At 42.6% G+C, this 12,202-nt stretch overlaps 1 protein-coding gene across 3 annotated transcripts in view; it reads left to right on the top strand.

Annotated features, from left to right (window-relative positions):
- The window catches only part of ANKRD6 (ankyrin repeat domain 6), a 109,260-nt gene that overhangs the window by 61,391 nt on the left and 35,667 nt on the right, over window positions 1-12,202 (top strand). For all 3 annotated transcript variants that reach the window (XM_052690428.1, XM_052690435.1, XM_052690441.1), the window contains one exon: window positions 2,825-2,976. The gene's annotated coding sequence lies outside the window, so the exon portion shown is untranslated. The remainder of the gene's footprint in view (window positions 1-2,824; window positions 2,977-12,202) is intronic.

Below are 12,202 nucleotides of genomic sequence, written 5' to 3' on the forward strand. Positions count from 1 at the left end.
GTCACTTACAGAAATATACTATCAAAGATTTCCATTCTTCTTCCTGTACGACTCTCCCTTCTGGTTCCATGCAGATGCTTTTATGGAGCCCAACAGAAACAGTGACTCAGTGTTGCTAACAAGCTGTTGTTTGGTACTTGACATGTGAGCTCTGGCTTAGTCCTTCATAAACTCTGATGGGCAGCCAAGTCTTTGGGTCTTGCTTTTCAGACTCACATAGCCAAAGAAAGGATGCAAATGGTTTATCCTGTCAACAATAGAAGAGCTTGAATTGTGTCAGATTCTAGGCCATGTTCAGCTCTGTGGTCCAGAACTGGTTGTTCTCCACAGTCTTTATCATCTTATTCAGTAGGAGCTGGTCATTTAAGCTTCCCACAAGCAAGTGACCACCTACTATTGAATGTGCTTCTTTACTGCTTGCAAATAAACACTCAAGTCTTCAGTCATCTTTATCTTTTTTAGGGTATAATGGGAATAGTGGGTATATATTCTTATCATTCTAGTAAAAATAGAAGAATGTTTCTGAGGCTTTGAGAGCCATCCAAATTTTGCCCAGCTCCTTGGAAGTCTATTTGTGCAGCTGAGGATACGATCAAGTTCTAACACCATTCAGTAAAACACAGAAACCACTTTGTATAAGCTTCCATGAAAAAAATATCTAGAATTATAAGCTGACTATAGTGCTGCTGTTGGATATAAGGGGAAAGAAAAGCTTAATTTATAAGGAGGCTTTTTTCCCCCAAAACGTGTTCTGTCTGTTGCCAGTCCCTGCTGTGTCCGTGTCCAGCTTCAGCTTTCCATATAGGAAGTAAACTGGTGAGAAGAGGCTGGGGAGCAGCCCCCTTGGTGCTTGTCAGGGCTTATGTATGCTCTCAAAATGAAGATGGTGTGGGTGGGTGCACTTTTGCAGTTTATCTGATAAACAAGCAGTATTCCTGAGGGAGCTGCAGGTACTTCTGAATAACTGTTTCTTACCACAACAGAAGTGATTTTTATGCAGGTCTGCCATCTCTTCCCTTGCTGTTTTCGTAAAGAAAAGATATTGAGGGGAACTTGTGTTAAGTTCAGTGACACCTTGAAATAGCTGTCTACAGATACAGCACCAGACCTCCACACACTGAGTTGATTAAGCTGCTGTTTGCACTGTTCATTTCCCCTAAAAAAAAAAAAAAAAGGAGTGAGACTAAAAGCACCCCAGGGAATGGTTGTAAGGTAAAGGATGGGAAATTTAGATTGGATGTTAGGAAGAAATTGTTTATTCAGAGGGTGGTGAGGCACTGGCACAGCTCCCAGCAAAGCTGTGGATTCTCCATCCCAGGAGGTGTTCAAGGCCAGGTTGGATGAGGCCCTGGGCAGCCTGAGCTGGTGAGCTGCACACTGCCCATGGCAGGTGGCCAGAGTGGGCTTTGAGGTCTCTTCCAAACCAAGCCATGCTATGGCTTTATGATTCTGTGAATCAGGTGCACTGAAGAGCTACCGGGTGACTTAAAACTCTATTCTTTGAACTCATATCAGTATATGTAGGGTGAGGGCTGTTCTTTCAACATGATGGTCACTTCTGTTCAGGAGTGGCCAATGGGAAGGAGAGGTGAAATTCTTTTTTCTTACCCTTGGGCAGCATGAGGCTGGATGGATGAACACTTTAAGCAGTAATTAAAAGAAGCCATGGCGATTTTACTGAGCCCCACTTAGTAATTCTCACATTTGTGCTGTCTTCTCCAGCTGTTTGCACAGCTTGGGGAGACTCAGCTCAGGGAGTCTGATGAGTTTTAAAGTCTTAACAGTTTAATTCCTTTACCAGGTGATTTTCCAAGCATGACCTCTTTCCCTACCCAGGTTGTCATACAATCAGAGAAATGCACATGCCTGCACTGGGAAAAAAGACAGTGGAGGTCTGAGAGCAAACAAAGTCAAAGAGAATGCTGCACTGGCATCAGCATTAGCCAAAGCATACTGTACCAGAGATAAGTTTGTTTATTTTTTTTTGGTCGTAACACATGGGCCAGTTTGTCTATGGAAGGGGCTGGCCTGGTGATGTGGGCTGCCCTGATACCCATGAGCTGCTTGCCTGCTTGCTCCAGTGCATGAAGCAGTGGAAATAACTTCAGTACCAATGCATATATGATAAATTATGACCCCGGGAATGTAGAGAGCTGGTTGCTTTGACAGGGCAGGCCTGTGAATCTTCTCATCTATTCTTTCTCCAAGCAGCTCACAAATATTACAGTGGTAGTCTCTCTGGAGGCTAGACTTCCAGAAGGAAGTAATGACAAATATGGCAACAGAGAAACCTGAAAAAGTAGCAGGAAAAGGGAGCAGGTGAAAGTATTTGTGGGAAGAGAACAAGAGAAGGATCATGGGCTGAAAATGGAAGCCTAAGTGAGTATCCGTAATGAGTTCCTATAGCCAGTGAAACTTCTATTTGCTCACATCCTGAAATGGAAGATGTGAACTGAGATGACAGTACAGTGTCACGGAGAATGCTAAGAGAGAGAAGCAGAACGAGTCCTTTCCCTGATTTCTTTCGGCATATGACTTCTGGGAAGTTAGCAAGGCCTATGTCTGATTTTCTCTGCTCGTGTAATCATGCAATTCTCTTGATGGCATTTTCGAGAATCAGTCAGCACAACCCAAACCGTCAAGCTGTGCTTTAAACTTGTTTTGTTTGTAGTGAGAAGTGCCAGTGAAAACTTCTGAAGGAAATAACTCGTTTTGCCCAGGTGTATTTAGGCAGTTCTATGTTGCAGAGGGCACTGGTATTAAAATTTCTTTACTCCACAGTGTGATTTGACATTCTATTTATTATGTGTTTCTACTTTTGCAGAAGCAGTGTACCGTACTGTGGTACAAAGACACACTGGTGCTGTCAGCACTGGAAAAGACTGAACTTGCCATCTCCATTGAACCTCGCCAGAGGCTGCCCAGCAAGTCACAGCTGTAAAATGTTCATCAGAAAAAACTAAACGATCCTTGAGAGTGAGTAACAAGCAAATCTGCCTTTTTTTCTTTTTGTCTACAATGCTTTGAAAATAGGTTTGTGCAGAAAAATGTGTTTGGAAATGCACAAAAATTCCGGAGTAAATAACCAAGTGAGAAGAACTCAGTTTTAAATAAGGAGCCAAAATACTGTCATGCTGCTGTGTCCTTTGAAGTATGCAGTCTCTTGCCTCCCCTGCTGTCCATTTGTACCCCCCATTGAAATTCGTGTCTAAGTTCAGCACTGGTGAGATAAACTGGCCAGTGTTGTACTGAAATGAGTACATACATGAGTACATTACATAGAGTACATGAGTACTCTAAGTGAGAAGTTGGACTCATCTCCTGTGCTCTGTGTGGGCTAGAGCAGGAGAACATGGTATGAGGTTCAGTGGTTTGTCACTCCCCACCAGGGATAAGTTCCTTTCATGGAGTGTTTGATGAGCTATTTTTCTAAGCTAATATACATTATAGGCTATTAACTTTTAACGCATGATACAACATTGCTGGCTCCTGAACCTTCAGTGAAAGCAAGCTTTGTGTCTTCTGAGGCTCTCCTAACAGCAAATATGTTAAAATGAAAGGTTTGCTTGACATGTCAACACACCTGCAATTCTGATATACCTGAATAAGAAGAAAACCCAGTGCAATCTCTGCTAAAAGCCCTATAATTTAAGCAGTGATAAACTGAGAAGAACATTGAAAGAAGTATAATTTGAAGTTGATTATTTATTCTGTTTTCTTCAAAAGTGGTCACAGTATATGAATGCTTAAGCACGATAAGCACTCAGATACAGAAAAAGCATTGTGAGATGCTGGCTTTTGAGACAGATAAAGCTGGTAGTGCTTTCTGTAGAAAGTTGTGTTCTTGATAACATTCGAATGCATGCAGTACCTGCAGTTTCCCTGGCATGCAAAGCAGGACTGATGTGCAGGTTAGAAAGCAAAATGAAAGACCAAAACCTGGAGAAATAGTTCCTTAAAATTTTCACCTCTGAAGTTGTCAGTGTTAAAAGGCCAAACATTTTGTAATTTTAATTTCCTTTGAAATCAGATTTCTATTTTTGCATGCTTGCATATGTTTGTTCTTGTGTAGGTATGCATACGTAAATCAGTTTTTCATCCTCTCAGGTATATGTAGAAAATGTGAGATGACAAAAATGTGGAGAAGTGTTTTCCTAGAATCAGAATAGCTGAGGGATGTAATTATGTACAGAAATGTGCTGCAGGTCTGTCACATGTATACTTGCACATACATATGCATGATATACACAAAGAAAAGAAATACCTTAGCTTTTCCTAGTTGGCCTACTTCACATGAAGGAGATTTGCACACGGACTTTGAAGGTTTTCAACAAAACACACGTTTGAGGTGATACAGTATGTTCCTTAGTGGGTTATGTGAAGCATCTGGCAGTAGTTCTTCATGAACCAGCTGAATTGAGACTGGTGATGATTCTACTTTTGTTTGTTGGTTTTTTGTTAGTTGTTTTTTTTTTTCTTTTTCAATAGATAACCAGAGACTGTCCGTGGCATCACAGAATCACATTTGAATTCAAATGGGCCTTAGAGCCCACCCAATTCCAACCTCCCTGCTGTGGGCAGGGTTGCCACCCATTAGATCAGGCTGCCCAGGGAAAGCCACATCCTCTGCGCAAGGAGCTTACAACGTTCTAAATTGTTTCATTTTTTCTTCTGGAAAGTAAAGCCTTTGCAAAGTAGCCTTTATGCTGGTGGAGGAGCTGGACTTGTGGAATCATCTCTGGAAGAAGCTTAGGACTCAGAAAATGAAGGCTGAGAGAGAGAATGACTTCCACGGAGAAGTCATTACTGAGATTTGTTGAGACTTTCTGCATCAGTTGCTTTTTACATTTTATTCCAGTATGAGTATTTTAATTCTCATAAATCATGATTTACCATTGACAGGACATGTCATGATGCAACCAGGCAGACACAATCTTCTAGCAAATTGCAGAAAGCAGAATCTTTCTCACAGATACTATGAGATTGTTTTAATCTAGCTTGAGATGTTTGATGTATAGTTTTCAAGATGCTGTTTAATGAGGTAATTATTTTAGAATGTGATTCATTTGTCAGTAGAAAGGTACTTTAGGATGACAGGTGTGTCCTTTGTTAACCCTAATGGGAGTATAACAGAGTAAGTTGGTGGTGTCTGCATTGCCCAGTGAACCCTTTTGTACATATTTGGTGTCGTGATGCTGTCTAGAGAGCACCAGGGTTTTGGGGAGGCCTGAAAATTTGCATTCTGTTATCTGTGGTCAGAACAGACAAAGGTGGTACCAAACAGATCCTCAGTCTTTTTGTTTCCTCTTACTCGAGAATCTGAGATTCAGCTGCAGTCATCTATGACTGTCCTGGAAGAAAAATAATACAATGGAAGTGATAATTTCTAACAGTTATGCAAACCTTAGCTCTGTGGTAAAATTTGCCTGTGAATTTGTGTCCTGAAAGTATGGTCCATGCCATGCGACCTATAAAATAAGAATTGATGGGAGTGTAACTGTGTTTTTCAGATGGATGGCTGAGGAGTTAGAATGTTTCTGGTTTCTTGTGAAGATTTTTCAAACCTCATTGAAGCTGGAGCAGAGCTGATGGTTTCTTACACCTATTAGGAAAAAACTTTCCTTTATAGAAGCGTTGGTGGAGGGAAAATATGAGGGTGAATGGAGCGTACAGCAGATGAGGCTGAGCACAGGCTGTATACAGGGAGGATGGGCATGGTTTGGATATTTGTTTTGAAACTCAGTACATGTGAAAAGAAGGAGGAAACAACAAAGAAGGTACTGAGGAAATCACAGACAAGAATGCTGGTAACGCTGGGAAAAAGTCTTGTGCGTTCTCTGCAGTGCTGTGATGCAGGAGCATACTTGCACTATGGATATTGTTCTGCTGTTTGAGTCCCATTGGTGAAAATCTTCAGCTTCCCTCATCTCATTCCAAGTGAAAGTATAATGAATTAATTTGTTTGCTGTGCAAACTATTCTGTGTGTGGTTATTATTTTATATACTTTCTTGTTATCTGGATGAAGAAATAATTTCCTCTTCTTGTGGTATACACCTCGACCCCATAACCATGCGTGCTGTTTTAAGTATGTTGTTTGTTTCAGTGGCTTCAAGTGGTTGTAGATTAATTAGGTGGAACTGGCTTGTTCGTCCCTTGTGAGCTGTTGCCAGCCTTCTTGGTAATTATCACAAGGTTGTACAGGGCTCCTGGCAAGGGTACTAAACATCTGCTTAAGAACAAATCCCCAGGAAAAAAAAAGAAGTGAAAACATAGCTGATTACTTAGGAGACAATTTGGTGCCACGTTTGTGTTACCATGATGGGTTTGATTTTTAAGACGGTTAAAACTGCCTTTGATAGAACACATACGCAGTTAGAGTACTTGATTCATAAATTTATAATGGACCGACTTACACAAATTATCAGTGAAGCAGAGCAGGTCTGTGACATTTACTGCAACAGGAATAATACAGTAATCATTGGCATCAGTGTTTTATGTGAAAAAGTAATCATGCTGTTCAGCTCTTGTTTCAGAATGTGTTTCCACTTGGTGAGTCTTCACGTGTGTCATACAGAAATTCCATGGCTATGTTTGCTACTGCAATTGTAGGGGTTTTTGGTCACCAGGGTTTACAAAGCATTATTAGCTAAGACAGACCTAGAAGTTCTGGAGGTGGTTCATAATGTGGTAGCCATGGTTTGTTCGTTAAGATACTGCTAATGATGCATTTTTATGGACCTGTTCAAGACAGTGCCCAACCATTCAAAGCAGCAACATTCACCGTCTCCAGTGCAGCCCCTTCAGGTGTAGCAGCTGGGAGAGAAATCAAGACATCTGCAGAAAGCTTCTGAACTGATTTATGATTGTCTTAGAGGAAAATATTTTTAGCCCACAGTGATTGATTCTTCACAACTTGCAAGGAGATTCATGAAAGCAAATAATACTTAGATATCCTTCACCATTTGTTGTGTATATATTGTCCTTTATGGATGTAATACATCAAGGGGACAAATCCTGAAGATATTTAGTGCTCATTTGACAGCCTGCTAGCATGAACATTAAAATCAGGGGTACTGTACATGGTATTAGGATGATGTCAGCATGAATAGAACATTCTCTGTTCTCCCACAACACAAATATATTTGTTGGTATCTGAGAATGGGAAGAAACCTAGTCTCCTTCCCCAGCCGAGGAAGATTTTCCTATGGTAAGTTACAGAGCTTACTTCAGACACTAATTTGAGAGAGGGTGGCACCAATAGTCAAAAACCTACATTTCCATGAGGTTGGTACGTGGTAGGAGCAGACTTTGTCATTGCAGTATGGTGCTTGTAGGCTGCTGAGGTAGATGGAAAAGTGCCATTCAGAAAGACAGTTATGAAGAAAGGTGGAGGGATTTGGGCTTATGTAGCTTGGAGAGGAGAAAGCTCTGGGGAGATCTCATTGCTACCTCCCAGTACTTGAAGGGAGCGCATAACCAGGAGGAGGACCAAATTTTTACACAGTCTGATAGTGATAGGAGAAGGAGGAATGTCTTTAAACTAAAAGAAAGGGAAATTTAGGTTAGATGTCAGGAAAAAGTTACTATTCAGAGGATGGTGAGGCACTGAAACAAGTTGCTCAGAGAAAGCTGTAGATCCCTGGAGGCATTCGAGGCCAGGTTGGATGGGTCCCTGGGCAGGCTGATCCAATGGGTGGCAGTCCTGCCCATGGCAGGGGGTTAGAACTGAGTGGGCTTTAAGTTCCCCTTCAACCTAAGCCATTCTGTAACATCTCCCACCCAGAAATCCCTCTGTGCATGAGTGTAATGCAAATCTCTGTTCTCTCATGAGCACAGCTGTATCCTGCTTTGTTCCCAAGGCTCAGCCCCAGCACTTCTGTTGAGCAGCAGTGAGCTGGAAAGATCTCCTAACTGCATTTATGTAAATGAGACCAGAACATCTCTTTCTTGTGTGTTTGCGTCTATACTGTGTTGTAGCCAACAATGGATATTGTTTTACTGTGTAAGCATTGCCTAACTGAAGAATGCTTGCTGTGAGCTGATCTTGCTTCTGCTGAATGTTTTTGACGTGTGTGCGCATGCATGTAGTGAAAGAGAGGGTGGGAGAATAACAAAGTTGTGAAACTTCAGTGAGACAGACAAAATGAACAGCTGTCCTGTGAGATGCTCTGGAATATGCTAAGGGTAGAGCCTGCCTAATGAATAACGAGGTAATTAAAGTGGAAGGAAAAACAATTAAACAATTGTTTACCATGCTGTGAGATTGGTGATGAGTAACCGATGATTTGAAGCGTTGATCTCCATTGCTACTCTCCATGTGCCAGTGCCAGCAGGTGCAGCTTTGCCTGTTGTGGTGGCAACGAGGCTGGTTTGAGAGATGCCAGGCAGCTGAGAGCTTGTGTCTGGCTGTGGTGGATGGAGGGCTGCAGATCCACGCTGGTGGCAGAGCAGGGACATCAGCCTGGCTGTTTAGTGTTGGTGGGAACTTGTGGAGCAGCTGGCACACAGTGTTCCTTGGGAGACTGCTAAAGTGATTATTGAAGTAATTAATAACAAGTGGGAAAAAAGCAAAAAACGCACAGAAGTTCTCAGATGAAGTAGAGCGTGCTGACTGGGGAGGTGATGGATTATACAACTGCATGCATGAAAACTTTTACTTGCAATGATAGTATTTCAAAACATGCAGTGAGAACAACAGTAAACAGCATCAGAACCAACACACAAGAAAATTGTCTGATTTCAAAATGTTCAGCGCTTTACAGTCCAGCTCAAAAATTAGTATTGGTGTAGTTGATAAATATGTATCAAAAGCAGATAGTTCTTGAGCTGGTAGTCTGTTCTCATTTTTCAGGTGTATCTCTTACTGGGACGAGAGGAAACAGCCTTAAGTTGCACTGAAAAGAGCGGTGAGGCACTGGAAAGGGCTGCCCACAGAGGTGGTGGAGTCACTGTCCTGGAGGTGTTCAAGAAATGTGTGGATGTGACACGGAGGGACGTGGTTAGTGGGCATGGTGGGGGTGGGCTGGTTGTCAGATTAGGTGATGTGAGAGGTCATTTCCAACCTTAATGATTCTATGTTGTGCTTTTCATAATGACACCTTGGGCTCTTCTGAACTGTCTTTTAGGGCAGGAAGGAGTGAGACACAGGGTCCTTCCTTCAGCAAAATTATATACCTTTTTCCCAATAGGTTTGTACTGGATTCATGGGGCGAACTGGAAAAAAGTAATTCAAAGGAAAGCAGTGCTGCAGGTTTTGAAAAAACTCTGAAAGTCACTCAGCAGAAATGGAAGGTATATCTACATCCTGGGATAAATGATAAAATGAGTTAGGTTCCTGGAAACTCATTCTTTAATGCAATAAATCACCTTGTTATTCTGAGTACATTATTTGTGCTTATGTCATATTTTAAATATGACAAGCTACTTCTCAGAGAGAGTAGACAAGAAAAAGAGAATGCTGTGGATTTAAATATCCTGTTATGTACTAATAAGCAAAGAAACCCATTTTCCTCGGAGAGCTGAGCAATGAAGAGACGGGCAGCATTAGAAATAGGAAGTTTTCTGGGAAGCTTTCTTAGAAAGGATTATTATAAGATTATTATAAAAGAGTACTATTATATATCATCTCATAAAACAAATGGTCTGACTAAATTACACAGGACACGTTTAAAGTAATTTAGAATAATTATTACTTACATTGCACCGAATAAAGCTGCTAGTGATGAGAGCTTTTCTTGCAATACTCAGCACCATTTCTGGCAGTAAACTAGAGAAGAAAACTTGGGATCTACTGCAGGAAATGGGAGCCCCTTTTTCTATTTTTTTTTTAATTTTTATATTGAACCTTGGTACAACGGTAATAAAACCAGGAGCTTTTTGTTAGCTACACTAGTGATCTTACTAACTGAGAGTAACCTGTGCTCTGGCACTGTATGACTTTCATTTATCACGTGGGATTTTATGAAGTTGATTAACTTACCAGTCTTAAGTCTTTCAGTTTGTCACCTTTTTTGTCTCTTTCCTGCAAGGGAAGCCTTTATTTTCTTTTTATCCTTTCTGTGAATATAGGAGAGGCTGTCTTCCAGCCTGGCAGTGTCTGTGATGCTTGCTGTGTGCTGGACTTTTCTCTAGCTCCGGGAGGACTGCCTCCAGCAGCCAGACATTTCCTGGAGCTCCTGTACTCACGAGTGCCTGACTCATTGAGCTGCTAAAATCTGTGGAGATACGGCTGGCTCTTGCTGGTTGGAGACATTGCCTCATTGCTGTGGTTCTGAAATACTGAACGGTGATATCAGCCCAAGTGTCTCCTGTCATGCTTCGCTGATCAGGGGACCACGTTGCTGTCTCCGTGCCGAGCCAAGCTGCGGCATTGGGACCAATAGGCGTTGCCCTGGGCTGCCATCCTGTGGGGTGCTGGGGCAGGGCGTTGCTTTACCTTCCTGCCCCAGGTAAGCAATCTTATCTTTACCAGAGAAACGCAGCGAGAGCTGCTGCATATTGTAAAGTAAAATCTTTTTTTTTTTTCTTTTTTTTTTTTTTTTCTTTTTTTTTTTTTTTTTCCCTACCTGTCTTGATTTCTTGGCAGAAGGATTGAATATCTCTGTGCTTTCCAAAAGCATAGGAGCAGGAGCACTATAGGATCCGTGGCACCAGGGCTCTGCTGCTTGGAGGAAGCGGCAGTGATTTGGAATGGTAATGAGGGCTTTAGATCTGAGCATTAGGCAGCAGGGGCTGCCGCAGCGCCTGTACGCCTGTAATCACGTTATTCATTTATTTTGCACTACCTGAGTGCAAAAGAGCGGTCAAGCCTTTAATTGCAGCACTTGGGCATCTGCTGCTTTCTCCCTCAGGCTGCCTGTACAGACGCAGTCAAGAGAAGATGCTCTGTGTTTCTGAGGCACGTGGAGAGATAAAGCTGGCTGGGAGGGGTTTGGTATCAGAAGGGGAGTGAGGAGTTATCCTCCGAGTGTCAGTGCTTCCTGTCCTGATCAGACACACTTTTCTGAGTTGTGAAGCATCCAAAACATGTACAGTTGAGGAAATGTAAAGCAGCTGGAGGTGGGGATGTGACCTGTTGTGTGAAAACCATTCTGTTAGGCAGCTGGCATTGGAAACGTGGCTTGTTACATGACTACCCTGCTGCAGTGGAGACCCGCTGCTGCTGGAGGCTTAAACAGCGAGATGGAAACCCACGTGAGACTGGCAGCTGGATCAGTTCCTTAGTATGCTTTTGTATGTGATCCAGAGGAGGCAAGAAGGCAAAACACATCACAGAGTAGAGCTGCCACAGGCAGTCCCTCTGGGCTGCGGGACTAATGATCGCCAGAGAGAGCTTACTGCTATCATCAGAAAGGAATGAGACAAGCTATGAAACGAGTGCAGCTTCCAGCCTCCACCTCTCGCAGCTACATACATACCTGTTAGCATGACTGCTCCCTGGCAGCACTGTGCTTTGTACCATATGAGTCACTTGAGCACTGGTGTGGATTTGAGGTCTCTGGTGCTTCACCTAAGTCATAATGAGCACTTGTAGTTTTTTGGGAGTTTGGTCAGAAATGTCTGTGTGTCAGGAAAATGTCTGCATTCGACTTTCTGCAGCAAATAGTAAAAAATCTCTCAATGTCAATGATGTTACTGATATATATATTATTTTAATTTAAAAGATAAGAAAACCAAACAGGTTCTGATCAGAGATGTTTTGGAGTGCACAGAGCTGGCTGTCAGTGTGCTGTGCACGGCTCCAGATAGGGGCAGCCAGGCTTGCTGTTGGCTGTGGGCGAACAGCTGACTGTACAGTACGTTTGGAAACCACTGTTGCATAGACAGGAGCTGGCACAGGAGCAAACAACTTCACTGCCCAGAAAGCTCACAGAAAACATAGTTGGTGGGCTTGGAGGGACAGGAACATACACCTGGTAGTGGGGATGCTACCTGGGAGGAAGCAGGGCAGCCAGGTTGTGGGGCTTCAGCTTGCTTCAGTAACATCAGAAAAGCAAATACTTAAGGCAGGTGAGATTGAACTTGTGTTACTTCTCATATATCAAATTATTAATTATAGGCCACCCTCAGGGTGCAGCTGTCCAGCTGTCTGGGGTACAGTGCTGTTTCCTTGTTGTCCCCTGCTGGGCTGCTTTTGAGGCCTGGGAAGTTTTTAGCTAGTTCCTCTCTCTGAATAAATGCAAAGCTGTTTCCTTATTGCTA

The sequence above is a fragment of the Tympanuchus pallidicinctus genome, unplaced genomic scaffold, assembly GCF_026119805.1.
Source record: "Tympanuchus pallidicinctus isolate F22 unplaced genomic scaffold, pur_lepc_1.0 scaffold1, whole genome shotgun sequence".
Lineage (NCBI taxonomy): Eukaryota > Metazoa > Chordata > Aves > Galliformes > Phasianidae > Tympanuchus > Tympanuchus pallidicinctus.